At 40.0% G+C, this 19,554-nt stretch overlaps 1 protein-coding gene across 25 annotated transcripts in view; it reads left to right on the top strand.

The window, feature by feature from the left end:
• KANSL1 (KAT8 regulatory NSL complex subunit 1) overlaps window positions 1-19,554 on the top strand; it is a 196,771-nt gene that overhangs the window by 90,668 nt on the left and 86,549 nt on the right. The window lies entirely within an intron of this gene.

Genomic DNA, 19,554 nt, shown 5'->3' with positions numbered 1-19,554 from the left:
TAGAGGGCACAAAGAGTGGAAATTGATCACAACGGATACCAACTTCCAGAAGAGACTGTCAGGTAGACCCAGATCCATAAGGGGACAGCAGCGAGTATTCATAATTGGAAGATGTCATACTTCAACCCCTACTGGTCTCTACAAGATTTCCAGACTCTCTTACACTTTGAATGTTAAAAGTACCTCAGGGTTTAGTTCTCACCATCCTCTTCTTTTTTATCTCTACTCTTCCTTCCCCATCTTCCACTCTGTATTTTTTTTTTTTTTGGAGACTGTCTCTGTCACCCAGACTGGAGTGCAGTGGCGCCATCTTAGCTCACTACAGCTTCCGTCTCCCAGATTGAAGTGATTCTCCTGCCTCAGCCTCACGAGTAGCTGGGCTGAAAGATGTATGCCACCATGCCCTACTAATTTTTGTATGTTTTAAGTAGAGGTGGGGTTTCACCATGTTGGCCAGGCTGGTCTTGAACTCCTGACCTCAAGTGATCCGCCCACCTCAGCCTCCCAAAATGCTGGGATTACAGGCATGAGCCACCACACCTTCCCCCCTCCCCGTCTTTTAAGTAACATCCATATACCAGTAGTTCGTAATTTATGTTTTCAGGCCAGCTCTATCTCCTTTCTGAAGTTCAGATTTATATCTGATTGTTAGTCTTGTAAATACATTATAAACGTTTAGTGTGTTTATTTCTTGTTTATTTTATGAGACCGGAGTTTTGTTCTTATTGCCCAGGCTATAGTGCAGTGGCGCAATCTCGGCTCACTGCAACCTCCACCTCCAAGGTCCAGGTGATTCTCCCGCCTCAGCCTCCTGAATAGCTGGGATTACAGGCACCTGCCAGCATGCTCAACTAGTTTTGTCTTTTTAGTAGAGACAAGATTTCTCAGTGTTGGTCAGGCTGGTCTTGAACTCCCAACCTTTGGTGATCCGCCCTCCTCAGCCTCCCAAAGTGCTGGGAGTACAGGCATGAGCCACCGTGCCTGGCCATTTAATGTGTTTATAATGGAGCTCTTGATTCCTTCTGCTAAAACCCAGCTTATTCCACTGTACCCTTCCATCCCCATCCTTCCTCGTGACAGTGTGCAGTAAGTCTAGAAGTCTTCCTTCCTGTCTGGTCACTCCCACTCCTAGCCTTGTACAATACTCTAAAATATATCTTGGATCTGTTGATTTCACTCATCTCCACAGCCACCGTCATCTGTCCTTGAACCAATATAGTAACCTAATAATTGATAATTGATATCCTTGTATTGACATTTTCCTCCAAAATCTGTTATTTTATATTGCAACTGAAGTGGTCATTTAAAAATGTATGTCATTTCTTTGGTTTAATTCCTTCATGAGTCGCCCCCCTGTCATCCACTTTCAGTTACCTGAAAGGTTTCCTTAAAATTTTTAGAATCAAACTTTTAACAACTATTTTATAATGAAGATACCTTGTTACTGTCACTGAGCTTTTATAAATCTGGAGCCACCTTACTGAGCTGAAAACTATACAAAAGCACTAGGCTCTTGGGAGTAGAGAACAGGAAGATTGGATAGCAAATTGTTTTCTTTCACTTATGTGGTTGCAAAATTACCTAGTTTATATCCATATCTCCATGCCTTCACGTGTGCTTTTTCCTGCCTCATAGCTTTTTCATAGTATGTTGTCATTTTTTCCTTTCTAGTTGGAGTGAAGAATAGTTTACCACCTGTCTTCTGGGAGTTGCTTTAAAGTGCTAATTTCTGGTTATGTTTCATAGTAAAATCATCGCAGCTAAGGTGGTATGATAGAATGAAAAGAACGATGCCCTTGGGTAGGGAAGTCTTGGCCTGTTCTTGGTATTGTTCCCTCAGAACACTCAGTGGTCGTGATTTCAGTAAGGGTTTGGGATCACATATTACTTGGATTTGAATGTTGATTTTGCCCATTAAAAATTGAGCAGCCTTTGACAGACTACTCCATCCATCCCACACCTGAACCCCAGTTTTTCTTCTGTTAATTGGGGCCCAGCTGGGCTGTTGTGAGGACCTGATACTCGGGAGGCTGAGGCAGGAGAATGGCATGAACCCGGGAGGCGGAGCTTGCAGTGAGCTGAGATCCGGCCACTGCACTCCAGCCTGCGCCACACAGCGAGACTCCGTCTCAAAAAAAAAAAAAAAAAAAGGTAAAAAGTGGTCACCGTGGTACTTGGCATATAATGGACCCTAAACAGTCTCCATGATTGTGATTTTGAGCAGGTCATTTTATCTCTTCAGGTTTCTATCTGCTTACTTTTAGTTGTTGTTGTTGTTGTTGTTTTGAGACACGATCTTGTTGCTGTTTCGCGCAAGCTGGAAGTCCAGCGGGTATGATCATGGCTCACTGCAGCCTCGACCTCCCAGGCTCAAGTGATCCTTCTGCCTCGGACTCCCGAGCAGCTAGGACTACAGGCACATGCCACCATGCCCAGCTAATTCTTGTATTCTTTACAGAGACAGGGTCTTAGTATATTACCTGGTCTCAAACTCCTGGACTCAAGTGGTCCTCCCACCTCGGCCTCCCAAAATGCCGGGATTGCAGGCAAGAGCCACTGAACCTGGGCTCCATTTTCTTTATATGTAAAATTAGAGTGTTTAATTAGGGTCACAGGTCTCTAATATTAATGGTCATCACAATCACTTGGAGTGCTGTTAAAACACAGATTACTGGGCCCAGACTTGATAATTTATGATTCAGTGGGTCTGGAGTGGAGCCCTGGAATGTGGGCTTGTAACAGTTTCCCAAATGATACTGATGGTAACTGTACTCTGACAACCACTGGACTGGAAAATTGGATTATTGAAAGGCCCCTGCCAACACTAGGATTTTAGTGTTTTCTAACAGTAATGGTAATAGGCCAGTATTTGAGACTATGTGCCAGGCATTGTGCAAAGTGCATTATACACACTATCTCATTTGGTTCTCATGGTAATTAGTAGGTGTTCCTTTAAAGGGTTAGGTAGATTGTTGAAAGTCACACAGCTAAATAAATGGGAAGGCTGAAACTGCCCTGATCTTTCTCTTGACCAAATGAATTGCTTTCTTTGGTCTCTCAAGCTTTTTTTTTTTTTTTGAGATGAAGTTCCGCTCTTTTGGCCCAGGCAGGAGTGCAATGGCACAATCTGGACTCCCTGCAACCTGCGCCTTCCAGGTTCCAGTGATTCTCCTACCTCAGCCTCCTGAGTAGCTGGGATTACAGGCATGCGCCGTCATGCCCAGCTAATTTTTGTATTACTAGTAGAGATGGAGTTTCACTATGTTGTCCAGAATGGTCTCAATCTCTTGACCTGGAGATCTGCCCACCTCGGCCTCCCAAAGTGCTGGGATTACAGACAGCCACCGTGCCCAGCCTACTCATTTTACTTTTTACTTATTTGGCTTGCCAATGGTGTTGTTGTTTTTGCTGTCTATGTCTGAGACTGCAAGCTGGGAACTGGTATTCAAAACTTAGTTTGTACTGCCTGATTTAGGCCCTTGTTATGTGTTTTTTTGCTACCTTGCCTATCACCCATATCTCGTCAAATTTATAAGCTTCTTGAGGATGCAGAGCTTGTCTTTTGATTACTGTATAATGCTAAGCAGAATACTCTTCACATTGCAATAATTCCTGTGATGAAGTTGATGGGTTATCATTGTAATCATTTTGACAGGTTCACATTAGACACTAAGGTTTCAGGCATAGGGTGTACCAGTTATTTTCGAATAATCATGCCATGGTGTTCAAATTCTTTACCAGTTTGCAGCTTTTGCACAATTAAGGTATGACAAACAGTAATTTTAATGAGGGAAATGCTTAATCAGTGAGCTGAACTTTAATATAAATTTGAAATGAAAAATTCCTATGTTCTGATTTCAGATTTTCAGAAACTGGATGTTTAATGGAAATTCTATAGATCATGTTAGCCTTAATACTATGCCTTAAAATGCTACCCATATTTTATTTGTATTCCCATTCAATGGTTTGAACAACCATTTTTATTCATTGTAGAAAGGACTTAAATAAGTGTAAAAACCAGGCAAAATTTATTCTCTTTTATAATATATCCTTGGTCATAGATAGAAATTTTGTCACTTCTCTGATATTTAAAAATAGGACGGGTGGCAGTTTGAATATCTATAATGAGGTGAAGATCAGCTGGTGCTTGAAAACCAGAACAGAGGGTTTCAGAGTGTAATTGAAAAAGACTGTGGCAGTCTTCTTCATGTGTTGGGAGAATGGGAACATTTGTCAGTTTACTAAGGTTTTATTTTACTCTTGTGCTTTATAGAATTTCTTAAGAAGTGTGTTTGTTTTGCAGTGAGGACTGGTAATTTCATTCCTCCGTACCCCTGTAAGTGGTACAGTGAACCATAGATGTGTTCAAAGTTTGCTGTTGATATGTGATGAGGGAGGGGAAAGAGGAGGGACAAACTGGGGTATTATTTTTCTATCTTTTATGTAGAGATTTCCTTGGCTGGAGATGTATTTAGCTGTGCAGCAGTAACTGCTGTTCTGTAGAGTTCTAAGGCAACATTACAGGGAGAAGCCGTCTTGAACTGACTCTCTAGGTTTGTTGCTGTTGCAGTGTTAGGTTAAGAAATTCAAGCCCTTGGAAAAGAATGTGGTGGGGTTAATCAAGGTTTTTTTGTTTTGTTTTCATTCTATCCTTGCCTGAGCTGTTTGAGTATGTATGAAACAACCTTTTACAATTCCAAACCAAGTCCTTTTATCTGTGCTCCAAAATGCCCACTGTGACCCGCATGTGTTAACATGAAGCCTTAAGTTTGTTGACTCTGAAAATGTTGTTTCTTCAAAAGATTTTTATTTAAATCCTCTACTTTAAACTTTATTGCTGTAAGTTGATGATTCTCAACTTGGGCTGCACATTCAAATCACCTGGGAAACACTTAAAGGGAAAAATCCCAGGACCCACCCCTGATTAAATTTTGATTTAATTTATCTGGTGTGGGTCTCCAGCATTCATGTTTTAAAAGCCTCCCTAGTTGATCTTGGGTTTTTTTTTTTTTTTTTTTTAAAGACAGGATCTCATTCTTTAGCCCAGGCTTGAGGTCAGTGCACCATCTCAGCTCACTGCATCCTCTACCTTTTCTGGGCACAAGCGATTCTCCCATCTCAGCCTCCTGAGTATCTGGGACTATAGGCACACGCCACCATACCTGGCTAATTTTTGTATTTTTAGTAGAGATGGGATTTCACCATGTTGTCCAGGCTGGTCTTGATGTCCTGGGCTCAAATGATCTGCCTACATTGGCCTCCCAAAGTGCTAGAATTACAGGTGTGAGCCACTATGCCCAGCCCTCCCTAGATGATTCTAAGGTATGGTTACTATTAAGGAGTACTGCCCTAAGTTCTGTTTTTGGAGAGTCCTATAAATTTCTTAGTAGAAAACAGGTCCACCCCACCCCCATCCTCTCCCACAGGGGAGAGTTGAGACTGTCCAATCTGAATCTTATTGAAAAGCACAGAAATATAATCTTATAATTTTGCAAATACTTAGAGTAGGCTTTGAGTTATTTTAAAAGTGATCTCCAATCTTCCCTTTAACAGACTTTGCTTGGTAAATATATTTTGTCTGTGTTTAAAAACACTCCACACACTGTATGACTGATTTACCATATTCCTGATACCAGTACCACAAGGACCCAAGGACCTCTAGCTGTGTTTGGTGAGGCAGGTCTTTGTCAATTTAAGTAATCCTATCAGATGGTGTAGCCAGTCTTGTAACTCACGACAAAGCACTGTTGCTCAGATACCATGATTTATTTTCCTTAATGAGCAGTTTTTTATATATATACATGTTCCATTTTCAGACAGGTGGTGCTTTGAGTTGAATTTGCAAGTTCAGTGAAACATAGATCTCTTTTTTTTCTTAACTCCCTTTTATTCTCCTAAGGTTCTTAATTTCCATGCTTGACATCATACCAGTATTTGCCAATCAAAATAAATGCCAATATTGTGATTCTGTAGGGAAAGAAGTAGGTCATTTATTAATTCAACTAGAACATATTGCACTGTTGCTTTGTTCAAGAACCTGAATAGGACAAACATGGCCCTTGCTTTCGTGGTGGTCAGATACATTCTTTGAGGGGACACACAATGATTAGATTTTTTTCTTTTCATCTCTACGTTTTATTCCATTGGCAAATCTTGGCTCCACCTTCATTCAGATGACATTCTGAAAATGAATAACATTCCTCATTTGACTGCTATCATCACCCTAGTCCAAGCTATTATCCTTTGCCTGGACAACCTTTGCAGCCTCCCTGTTGGTCTTCTTGCTTCTGAAGTTATTGGTCATTTATAGTGTGTTGATAACACATCCATGTCCCTCCTCAAATTTCTTCAAAGGCTTCCTGTCACATGCAGACTAAAATTCAAACTCCATATCATGAGCTGCAGGTTCTAGAGAATCCAAGTTCTGTCTGCTTTTATTTACCTCTTTGGTGTTGTCTTTATCACCTCTCTTCTGGCTCTCTGTGCTCCAGCCATACTGTTTGCCTTGCTCAACAAGCTAAGTATATTCCTGCCTGTCTATTTTCGATTCCCTCTGCCTAGAAAGCTTTAATCCAGATCTCCTGTCAACTTGGCTCTGTTCTTCACGCTGTTCAGGTCTCTACTACTGTTAAAAGAGGTGTTATTGACTATCATCTGTACAAGGACAACTTCACTCGCTCTCCTCTTACTGTGCTTTTTTTCTTTATAACACTTGTCACAGTGACATTTCTTATGCACACATATATGCACGCACACACCTTTTTTTGACTTTTTAATTCTCTTTTTACCTCTGGAATGTGAATTTCCTCCTGTTAGGGGCTTTGCTTGTTCACTGCTATAACAAAGGTACCTTGAAACATATGAGGCATCCAAAAAATGCTTGAATCAAGTGAATAAAATTGTAACTGACAAGTACGGCAAGGCACAAGGTTCTGTGAGAGGCCTATCACTGAACTCTCCTTTGGTCTCTGCCAGTGTGGCTAGAGCCACAGAGAAAGCAGAGGCTTTGAGTCTGTTTACTGGAGATACTGGTAATACAGCAGGGGCCAAGATCAAGCAGAAACTTTTGTTGGACATGTTAAGAATTAAGGAAGCGACCGGGCACAGTGGTTTCACGCCTGTAACCCCAGCTCTTTCGAGAGCCCGGCAGGAGCGCATCACTTGAGCCCAGGAGTTTGAGATCCACCTGAGCAATATAGCGAGACCTTGTTTGTACAAAAAAAAAAAAAAAAATAGGGAAGGGGTTTTTGGGTATCTTCGTAGTTATTGTGATGTTCTATTTTAAATTCATACGTATATGAAGGTGAAGTATTAAGTTGCTCTCAAGTCTTACTAGGTGCTGCCACTGGTAACTGCTGTGCAAAATGCTTTACATGGTGAAGAATTTGCAGAAAATTGCATTCTGTTCAGTCATCAGCATTTAACTTTCTATTTTTTTAAACAGGGTCTCGCTCTGTTGCCTAGGCTGGAGTGCATTGGTGCGATCTCGGCTCACTACACCCTTGCTGTCCTGGGCTCAAGCAATCCTCCCACCTCAGCCTCCCAAGTAGCTGGGACTACAGGAGTGTGCCACCACCATGCCCGGCATCTTTTAGTATTTTTTTGTAGAGGTGAAGTTTTACGATGTTGCCCAGGCTGGTCTCAGACTCCTGTGCTCAAAAGCCGTCCATCTGCCCGCAGTGGCCTCCCAAAGTGTTGGGATTGCAGGTGTGAGCCACCACTCCCATAAAACTGTTTAAAACTGTTTCTTTTGTTGTTGTTGTTGCAGAGCGGGATCTGGTAAAAACCAGAAAACCTGCCAGATTCTAAAGGAGTTGTAATATTACTTTAAAACTGTTTCTTATTTAATGTTGTTTTGAAGATGATGAATGTAGATTTTCCAGCTTATTTTTTATTCTTCTTTTTTTCCCTTTCAGTTTGATTTATAAGTGAAATTTAATATCCCCATTATTGGGAAAGGAAGATCCTGAAGAGAACACGGAATTCAGTTCCTTTTCAGAAAATTTTGCTGCTTCAAGCTGTACTTGGCTTCTTATCTTTACTGTAATTGTGAGGGATGAAAATAGTCCTTTGAACTTTTTATGAGGAAAGTGGTGGTGTTCTGTAGAGGATATTTGTTTAAATATGATTGTTATTGGCTTCCATAATCCCCCATGTCATCTGACCTCCAATTAGACCCAGTCTGTCAGTCTGATGAGAGCCAGTTATAAATTACCTTTGAATTTCCTGTGGATTCCCTCTGTTGTTCTTTATTAGCTCCATAATCCAGCTGGATGTTACTGGTTACAGTTTGGCTAATGATCATGACCAATTTTTGAAGAAGGGATTCCTTATTGGCAGGCAAATTTTGTTGAGTTGGTACAGCCAGAAACATTTTCACATTTTTTTTTTCCTACTTTAGGAGCTAAACGTGCGGGCTGTTTATGTATTTGTTTTTGGGGTAATCAAATTTTTTCTTTATAACACTTGTCACAGTGACATTTCTTATGCACACATAAAGAGTAACCGGATATTACACTGTATGTTTTGGAGGAAAGTGTTCTGGAAGACCTAGGCCTAAAACTCATTTAATAATGAAGTTGGGGAAATAGATTACAGTTCTTAAGAAAAAATTCAGGTTTTAAAGCCCCCCTTTATTTGCCAAAATACTCCAAAGTAGTATATCTCCTTGACATATTATCCAGAACCCAGTATGCCTTACATGTTTGTTATAAAGATTGAGAAAAGCAGTTTGGTCTAGTGGAAAGATACAGACTTTTACTCTTTTTGAGACGTAGTTTTACTGTTGTCACCCAGGCTGGAGTGCAATGGCACGATCTCAACTCACTGCAACCTCCGCCTCCTGGGTTCAAGTGATTCTCCTGCCTCAGCCTCTCCAGTAGCTGGGATTACAGGCACCCATCACCACGCCCAGCTAATTTTTGTGTTTTTAATAGAGATCGGGTTTCACCATGTTGGCCAGGCTGGTCTTGAACTCCTGACCTCAGGTGATCTGCCCAAGTTGGCCTCCCAAAATGCTGGGATTACACTGCTCCCGGCTGACTTTTACTTTTTCAACAGCTTTATTGAGGTATATTTTAGAATACAGACTGTTGAGTCAGACCTGAGTTTGAATTCCTACTGGTACTGATAAGCTGTGTGACTTTGTCCAGATTGCTTGCTCCCTAATATGTAATAGTGTTGAAATAACAATATTTGCTTTATTGAGTTCATATAAAGATTAGAAAATGATATATGTCAAGTACCAGGTCCTTCAGGTTTCAGTAAGAGGTAACTATTTTTAGTATTACTGATACTAGCCTGTAGTATCTTTCTGTCCTTTTGGGGTTTTAAAGCTTGAGAGTGGAAATGAAATGGACAACAATGATGGTGGAATCTGTTACGACTGAACATAAGCACGTTAATTGATCGAAAGGGCACTCTGACATAAGAGTTGGCTTTGTTTTATTAATGAGCAAGGAGTCCTTATTCTGCCCATTTTATGTTTCCTTTAAATGTAGCTGTCCTGAATAAACAGTAACCAGATATTACACTGTATATATGATTTGGTATGGCTGGAGATGGGAGCCATTCACCCCTTTGGTCTTGGGAGTGGTACCCTCTGTGTGGACAGATGTATTTGGGATCTAGACTCTAGATTAAGGGGGAGTGCCTTTATTTGTATGAAAATACAGCCATACCTCAGAGATATCACAGGTTCGGTTCTGGATGACCACAGGATTGCGGTAAAGTGAATATCACACTAAAGTGAGAGACATGGGCTTTTTCTGTTTCCTATTGCATATAAAAGTTACATTTACACTGTACTGTAGTATGTTAAGTATGCAGTAGGCGTATGTCATAATAAACAGTGAACTACCTTAATTTTAAAATATTTATTGCTAAAAGAAATACCAGCGATCATCTGAACCTTCATGAAGTGAGTCATAATCCTTTTTGCTGGTGGAAGGTCTTATCTCCATGTTGATGGCTGCTAACTGGCCAGGGTAGTGGTTGTGGAAGGTTAGGGTAGCTGTGGCAATTTCTTTCTTCCTTTCCTTTTTCTTTTCCCTTTCCTTTCCTTTCCTTTTCCTTTTCCTTTTCCTTTTCCTTTTCCTTTTCCCTTTCCCTTTCCTTTCCTTTCCTTTCCTTTCCTTTCCTTTCCATCCCTTCCCCTTTCCATCCCTTCCCCTTTCCCCTTTCCCCTTTCCCCTTTCCCCTTTCCCCTTTCCCCTTTCCTTTCCTTTCCCCTTTCCTTTCCCCTTTCCTTTCCTTCTTTTTTTTTGGGGGGGGGGCGGGGAGATGGAATCTTGCTCTGTTGCCAGGCTGGAGTGCAGTGGCGCCATCTCGGCTCACTGCAACCTCTGCCTCCTGGGTTCAAGCAATTCTCTTGCCTCAGCCTCCCAAGTAGCTGGGACTACAGGCGCATACCACCACACCCAGCTAATTTTTGTATTTTTAGTAGAGATAGGGTTTCACCACGTTGGCCAGGATGATCTTGATCTCTTGATTTCGTGGTCTACCCACCTCGGCCTCCCAAAGTGCTGGGATTACAGGTGTGAGCCACTGTGCCCAGCAGCAATTTCTTAAAATGAGACAACAGTGAAGTTTGTCATATTGATTGACTGATTAACTATTTCTCTGCACCATGCAGTGTTGTTTGGTAGTGTTTTGATCACTGTAGAACTTATTTCAAAGTTGAAGTCATTCCTCTCAAACCCTGTTGCTGCTTTATCAACTAAGTTTATGTAATCTTCTAGATTCCTTATTGTTATTTCCACAGTGTTCACAGCATCTTCACCAGAAATAGATAGCACCACTGTCTTTGTTCATCCATAAGAAGCAACTCTGCATCTGTTTCAGTTTTATCACGAGATTGCAGTTCAGTCACATCTTCAGGCTCGATTTCTAATTCTAGTTATCTTGCTATTTCTTCCACATCTGCAGGACTTTTTCGACCTATGTCTTGAACCTCTCAGTTATCTGTGAAATTCAGTCATTCTTCCAAACTCCTGTTGGGGTTGATATTTTGAACTCCTCCCATGAATCACGAGTGACTCAATAGAATGATGAATCCTTTCCAGAATATTTTCAATTTACTTTGCCCAGATTCATCAGAAGAATCACTGTCTGGCAGCTATAGCCTTACAGAATGTATTTTTTAAATTTTAAGGCTTAAAAGTGGAAATTACTACTTGATCTGTGGGCTGCACAATGGATGTTGTGTTAGCAGGCATGATAAGAGGATTAATACCCTTGTACATCTCTTTCAGACCTCTCGGGCGATGGTGCATTGTCAGTGAGCAGTAATACTTTGAAAGGAATCTGAGTATGAGGTCTCAATAGTGGACTTAAAATATTCAGTAAACCGTGCTGTCAATAGATGTGCCGACATATCCTGGCTTTGTTGTTTCATTTATAGAGCATAGGCAGAATAAATGTAGCCTAATTTGTTTTTATTTTTGTTTTGCTTTGTGTTAATGTTGTGTTATGTTATGTTACGTTACGTTACGTTACAGAGACGGGGTCTTGCTGTGTTGCCCAGCCTGGTCTCCAACTACTGAGCTCAAGCAATTCTCCCTTCTTGGCCTCCCAAAGTGCTGGGATTACAGGCACGAGCCACTGCACCTGGCTGAGGTAGTGTAATTCTTAAGGGCCTTAGGTTTTCAGAATGGTCAAAGAGCATTCACCTTCACCTTAAAAATCACCAGCTGCATTAGCTCCTAACAAGAGAGGCTGTCCTTTGAAGCTTTGAAGTCAAGCATTCTCCCTTTGATGCCGGGATTTCTCCTTTCTCCTCTCTAGCCACAAAACTTTTGGATTGCGTCTTCCAATAGAAGGCTGTTTTTTCTACATTGCTAACATGTTTAATGGAGCCATCTTCATTGATGATCTTAGCTACATCTTCTGGATAACTTGCTGCAGCTTCTCCAAGAAGCAACAACAGCACTTGTTGTTGCTTCACTTTGCACTTTAAGGAAATAAGTCATCTCCATAACCTAAAACTTTGTAAACCGGCCTCCGTCAGCTTCAAACTTTGCTTCTGCAGCTTCCTCACCTCTCTCAGTCTTCATGGAATTGAAGAGAATTAGGGTCTTGCTCTGGATTAGGCTTTCAGTTTAATGGAATGTTGTGGTTGGTTTGATCTATCCAGACCACTAAAATTTTTGTCCATATCAGCAATAAAGCTGCTTCTCTTTCTTACCATTTGTATGTTCACTGGAGTAGCACTTTTTAAATTTTCTCCAAGAACTTTTGCATTTACATGTTGGCTAACTGGTGCAAGAGACCTCACTTTCAGCCTGCGTTGGCTTTCAACATACCTTTCTCACAAGCTTAATCACTTCTAGCTTAAAATTATATATATATATATATATTTTTTTTTTTTTTTTTTTTTTTGAGATGGAGTGTCTCTCTGCCGCCCAGACTGGAGTGCCATGGCATGATCTTGGCTCATTGCAACCTCTGCCTCCTGGGCTCAAGTGATTCTCCTGCCTCAGCCTTCTGAGTAGCTGGGAGTACAAGTGCACGACACCACACCTGGATAATGTTTGTATTTTTAGTAGGGACGGGGTTTCGCCATGTTGGCCAGGCTGGTCTCGAACTCAACCTCAGGTGATCTGCCTGCCTCTGCCTCCCAAAGGGCTGGGATTACAAGCGTGAACCACTGTGCCTGCTCTCTTAAAAAAATATTCTTTTCTTTGAGCTATTTTACCAGAAAACATCTGCAAGTGTGTATTTCTAGCTTTTGATTTAAAGCGAGAGCTGTGGACTCTTCTTCCACTTGAACACTTAAAGGCCATTGTGGAGTTACTAATTGGCCTAATTTCAGTATTGTTTTGTTTCAGGGAATAAGGAAACAAGAGGGGAGGGAGAGAGACAGGGGAATGGCCAGTCAGTGGAGTAGTGAGAACACACATTTTTTTCAGTGAAGTTTTCCATCTTTTGTGGGCACGGTTCATGGTACCTCCAGAAATTACAATGGCAGTGTCAAAGATCACTGATGACAGATCATCATAACAGATAATAAAAGCGTTTGAAATATTGTGAGAATTGCCCAGATGTGTCACATGGACATGAAGGGAGTGCATGATGTTGGAAGAATGACGCTGACAGACTTGCTTGATGAAGGGTTGCCATCAACATTGAATTTTTTTGTTGTTGTTGTTAAACAGCATCTGCAAAGTGCAGTAAAGTGAAGCTTTACCTGCTTGATAAGGGTAGATTAGTTCAGTTTCTAACCTACTTTTATAGTTGATAGACCACCCCTAGTATTTCTCAGCCAGTTAATCTCGTGGTACTTTTGTTATGAATGTGATTAAAAGTGTTTTATATTTCCAGTATGAATACTTGTTTATTTATGGCTGAATGCATCTTTGTCTTTATGATAGCAGCCTAAATATGCTTGTGTCCTCCCCATAGATCTGTTCCTAAGTGTGGCATTCTTTGTGGCTGTGTTAGGGGTTAGAAAATAGATGGGGACATCCCAAAGGCAGCAGGCTAGTCTCCTCAAACTGTAGACTTTTTTTCTGATAGAGGGGCTTTTGAAGCCTTTAAGAGAGTCAAAGGAGGCCAGGCGCGGTGGCTCATGCCTGTAATCCCAGCACTTTGGGAGGCCGAGGCAGGCGGATCACGAGGTCAGAAGATCAGGACCATCCTGGCGAACACTGTGAAACCCTGTCTAAAAATACAAAAATACAAAAAAAATTAGCCAGGTGTGGTGGCGGGCACCTGTAGTCCCAGCTACTCAAGAGTATGAGGCAGGAGAATGACTGAACCCGGGGGGCGGAGCTTGCAGTGAGCTGAGATCATGCCACTGCACTCCAGCCTGGGCAACAGAGGGAGACTCTGTCTCGAATAAATAAATAAATAAATAAATAAATAAATAAATAAATAAATAAATAAAGTTAAAGGAACTTCTGTGTTTCCAGAATCAGTTAATGATTTGTTGAGATTTGGGGCTTTATTATTTTAGACTGTAGATGGTAGCACGTGTATGTCACCTTTAGGAACCTTGACAGATGGTTCCCAACTTATTATAGTTCAACTTATGGTTTTTCACCTTTATTGTGTGAAAACTGGAAACTGTTCTTTGAGTACCCACAACCATTGTTTTCACTTTCAGTAGTCTTCAGTAAATGAGGTATCCATGCTTTGTTATAAAATAGGCTTTGTGTTAGATGATTTTGCCCAACCATAAGATAATGTATGTGTTCTGAGCACGTTAAGGTAGGCCCAGCTAAGGTCTGATGTTCGCTAGGTTAGGTGTGTTAAATGCATTTTCAACTTAACGATATTTTCAAATTATGATGGGTTTATTAGGACAAAATCCCCATTTTAGTTGAGGAGAATGTGTACACCATAGTTGATTCATTCAACAAATAATTACTAAGTGCTTGTTAAGGCCAGAAACTTCAGTTGCTGCATTTATTTTCTAGTGTATGTGGGGGGGGGGTGTCAATAAAATAACAAAGTGTAGAATATATATTATATTTGGTTGCAGCAAATGCTATGCAGAAAAAAATAAAGCAGGTAAGAAGGATAAGGATTGCAGGGGAAAACAATGCAGTGATAAATAGGGTCATCAGGGAAGGCCTAAGTATGAAAGTGATATTTGTGTCAGGATGTGAAGTCAGCTGTGTGAACATTTGTGGAAGATATTTTGGACAAAAAGAACAGCCAGTGCCAAAACTTGACAGAGACTGCCTGGAGTAATCCAGCAAGCAAGCCAGTGTAGCTTCAACAGTAAGTGGTGAAGAGGACACAAGAGGTGAAGTCATAGAAGTAAAAGGGAACTGAGGTAGGTGGAGACAGGTTGTGTGGAACCTAGTAGGCCTGTTGGGAGGATTGTAGCTCTTGCTCTAAGGTAGAAAGCCAGTTCCTACTTTGAGTAGAAGAGTGACATGATGTGATTAGTTTGTGGACAGAAGCAGGAAAAAGAGTTAGGGGGCTACTATGGTAACCTAGTGAAAGAGAATGGTGGCTTGGGTGCCATTGGTGGTGGTAGAGTTTGTGAGAATTAAGGTTCAGTTCTGAATATATTTTGAAGTTAGAGCAGGTAGGATGGTGCAGATGGGCTGGATGTATGGGTTATAAAGGAGGAAGGAATTTTTGGTCTAAGCAAGTGGATGGAAGGTACTGATCTTTACTGAGATGGGAACACTGGGAAGACTAGGTGGGAGCAGGGGAGAAGATTGGAATTCAGTTTATGTTACTATGATAAAGATAATGAGATGCTTAAAAATTCTGTCTTTGAATCTAGCTGTATTTTTTGGTATTGCATATTTTAAAATTTCATGGTGAGTACATGTTTTTACATTTGTCAAAATTCAAAACAAAGTGAACCTTGATGTAAATGGACTTTGGTTAATAAGAATATGTAAGTATTGGCTCATTAAATATAATAAATGTGCAAAGAAAATGGAAGGGAGTGTATATGGGTACTCTACTGTCTACTCAGTTCGTTAAACCTCAAATTACTTTAAAATAATAGTCTATTAATTTAAAAAATGAATCATGTTAACTTACACTATCATGTTTTCTTTGATCGTTGAGGTCATTTCTGGGTGTCTGTCTTTTCTTATTTAGTGACAGCATGTTGACTTGCCCCTCCCTCCCACTTGTTTCTAATATAATTTCATACCACGTATATATCCACAGTAGACTTTTCATTCATGGAAATGCACAGCTTATATAAATATATTGTAGAAAATTGTGCTGCTTTTACTTAGACTAAAAGACACAAGAGTCCCCTGTAATAAACAGCTTGACGTTCTTTCATTTCACTGAGGTTTGTACAGGGTTCCTGAAACTCTGTCCTGTTTTAAGAGCTGCAGATAACCTGATCCTAGAGTGAAACTCACTTTGGCATTCAGATTTTGTCTATGTTGGTATCCCTCAACAGTTTAAGATTCTTTTTTAACTTACATGGCTCCATGAAAGAGGGATTTGATGTTTTAGTATTTGGTTTTGGTAACTATTAATTATCTCTTGTAGCCTTCCACTTAGAAGTGATACTTTCAGATTGAACATTGTTTCTTAAGTTTTTTCCTTGCCACCCCTCTCTCTTCCTCCTTCAGAAATAAAGAAAGCTCTGCATGTATGTTGGTGTGTTTTAAGTATAATTTTTAATCTGTTTGTGGAACCACAGAAATGGATCCAAGAGGTAGGTAAGGTCTTAAATTGAATTTGGTGTTAAATAAGCTGGCCTTTGACCTATAGGCAGTGAGTGAGGAGCACTGTTGGGTGTAAGACTAAAAGCAGAAATACTAGGTATTTTAGAGGCCAGGTGAAGGGTGAATAAGGACATTTAGGTCAATTGAAATAAAAAGAAAAAGACAGATGTGAGATGTGAAAGGACTTAATTATGGTAGGAACTTAGTGATCTTGAGCCTGACAGCCTGAATAGGAAGGTGAGAACATTGACAATAGGCAAGTTTAGAGGAAGAACTAGTTTTAGATGAAAGATTGGAATTTGTACAAGTTGAATTTTAGATGATGAAGCGTAGTGGATAAAATTGAGGACTCTGGGCCAGGTGGGGTGGCTCACGCCTGTAATCCCAGCACTTTGGGAGGCTAAGGTGGGCAGCTCTCTTGAGGTCAGGAGTTGGAGACCAGCCTGGCCAACATGGTAAAACCTCGTCTCTACTAAAAATACAAAAATTAGCCATAGGTGGTGGCGTGCACCTGTAATTCCAGGTACTTGGTAGACTGAGGTACAAGATCACTTGAACCTGGGAAGTGGAGGTTGCAGTGAACCAAGGGAACTGAGCGAGACTCCCCATCTCCAAAAACAAAAACGAAAAAATTGAGGACTCTGGAGCCAGATTACCTGTATACAGATGTAGATTTTACCTGTGCTTGCTTCTCTGACAAATGACCTAACCCCTTAGTGCCTCTTTTCCTCCATCTGTAGTATGCGGATAGCAGGCACTGCCTCAAAGAGTTGTTATGATGATGAAATGATGAAAAGTCATGTAATGTTGTAGCACAGTGCCCAGAACAAAGGAAGCATTCAGCAAAAGCTACTATATATAGGATCCAGCTGGAGAAAGCAAATTCAGTAGAAAGTATTAAGGCTGGTGATACACATTTGTTCGTCATAAAATATTGGAGCTATATGGGATCTTTTACCATAATTTTTGTTTACCTCTATTATTTTATCCATGAAGTGTAGAAAAGATCATTAAACCTTGAGAAATGGATAAGGCCCATGAGAAAGAATGTAGGATAGAAAATTTGTACTAGCAGCTTAATGTAGGATTATTCTTAAATTTGGTGTGGGGCAATGGTTTTCCACCTCTGATAGAGGGAATCAGTGCACTGACTATTGGTTGTTTATCCATCGGCTTTTCTACTCTTCCTTCCCTCCTTCCTCCATTAATGGAATCCCCAATATTGTTTAAGTATTCTGTAATTGTGTAATTCAAAGGCCGCTAGGCCTCTCTCTGGCTTCAGCAAGGAAACTTCATCGAAATGTGGTCTCTAGACCACCAAAGTGTAGTCTTTGGACTATCACCTAGAAATCTGTTAGAAATGTAAATTCTGGGACCCCATTTCTGAGTCGGAAACTCTGGGAGTGGGGCCCACCAATCAGTGTTTAGCAAGCCCTGTGTGCTTAAAGTTTGATGTCTAGTGTAGGGCTTCCAACTGAGATAACTTTAGAAGATAAAGCATCTAATGTAAATGAACTAAGCTTTCAGATTAGGGGTGATTTTGAACTGTGGATCATGTGCCACATCTAAAGGGATTGGCTGCTGTTTAGCTGATAGTCATTAAGAGGCTTGGGTGCTGGCAGATCTTGTGTTTGTGTGCAATAGATTTTAAAATGCTGGCAACTTACTGAATTTTTTTTTTTAACACACTTTTGAAGGCCAAAGAAAACCCAACTACAAGCAAATAAAACTAACTTCGGGAACATGACCCTAAGTTAGTGCTCTTTTATGTAAGAGTTTAAAAACATTGTGTGTAAAGCTTGCTTCATATCACAGATTATTATCTTAGGTTAAATTTCTAGATGTGGAGGTTTTTTTTGGGGGGTGGTCATGGGATAATGACAATTTTAAGGCTTTTGATAAATGTTGTGTTCTCCAGAATGAAACTGTTGTTTTGTCAGCAGTGTTCTGAAGCCTAGCAGATAGTAGTTTTTCAAGAATTTCCAATTTAATAGATAAAAAAGACATCCTTGGAATATTTTATTTGGTTTGATTTAGTACTGTATTTCTTTTGTATTTATTTGCCACTTACATTTTTTATATAAAGAAATCTAATTCTTTGTGTCTTTTTATTTGAAAGGGTTTTTTTTTTGCATTTAAAAAGCATAGTTTATTAAAATGCAAATTGTTTTCCCTAGCTTTTTATTTACCTTTTAATTTTTATGGTTTTTGAATGATAGAAGTGTTAAATTTCTTTAGTTAGGTCCATCAGTCTTTGTAAAATACCCTTTTAAAAGCCTGGGCTTTTCATTGGAATTAGATGGACTCTGAAGATCTTTGGATGCTTTGCCAGGCATGCACATGGTTACTGCTGTGAACCCCTCCTCCACCTACCACTGCCACCATCACCAGTATCAAGCAGACGTTTATTGAATATTTACTGCATACATAAAAGGAAACTATTAAAATGGTGTGGATACATCAGTGAATAAAACAAAGATGAATTCCTACTGTCTTGGAATTTACGTTACTGGAAGGAGAGTCAATACACAAATTTCTAAGATAGTTTCTTCACCCAGAAGTCTGGCAGGTTTTAAGGAATGGCTAGAAAGCTTTGCTTGGCTTTGTTGCTTTGTCAAGTGCTGTGTGCACGTGGCTCTTCGAAGTCTCAGGGTTGTAATATCTCTTACATGAAGTCTCTGTGCTCAGTTGAAGCTGCACGCCCATTTATAACCTGGCCTGAAAAGTCATCTAGTACCTCATCTACCATATTCTGTTGACCGAAGCGGTCACAAGCTCCCTCAGATTCAAGGGAGAATTGACAGAAATCTGCCTCTCAGTGGGAGAAGTGTCAAAGAATTTGCAGCCCTTTTAAAAAACATTCCCTCATATAAATTGTATTTTTTTTCTTCACTTGTAATAAATGTAACTTTATACTTTCTAAAAATGTAATTTTCAAACATTACTTCAGTATTACTGTTGATTACTGTGATTATTTTGTCAATTAAAACATATTTTCAAATACTCTTTTGGAAGCTACAGATTTATAGATTTTTGTTGTATGTTTAAAATAATTCCCTGCCAACAAACTGTAAAAGGGAAAAGTGATGCAACTTTTATTCACTGTTGGAAAAGTTCTTGAGCTGTATTGGAAAACTGATAAGAAATTGGAGGACTCTAAATGAGGATTTTTTAGAGTTAAGGTTAAAGATTGCATTGCACTTAAAAGTAAAGGGAGCCACTGGAAGAGGCTGGACAGAAGAGTCACAGGGTTGATAATGAATTGACTTACTGTTCCTTCCTGATCTACTTTTAATGTTTTGTGTCTTGATAGAAAACATTATTATAGTTTAATTTTTTTTGTTGTTGTTGTTTTTTTTTTGTTTTTGTTTTTCTTTGTTTTTCGAGATGGAGTCTTGCT

The sequence above is a fragment of the Macaca fascicularis genome, chromosome 16, assembly GCF_037993035.2.
Source record: "Macaca fascicularis isolate 582-1 chromosome 16, T2T-MFA8v1.1".
In the NCBI taxonomy this organism is placed as follows: Eukaryota; Metazoa; Chordata; class Mammalia; order Primates; family Cercopithecidae; genus Macaca; species Macaca fascicularis.
This window is presented reverse-complemented; position numbering and strand designations above follow the sequence as displayed.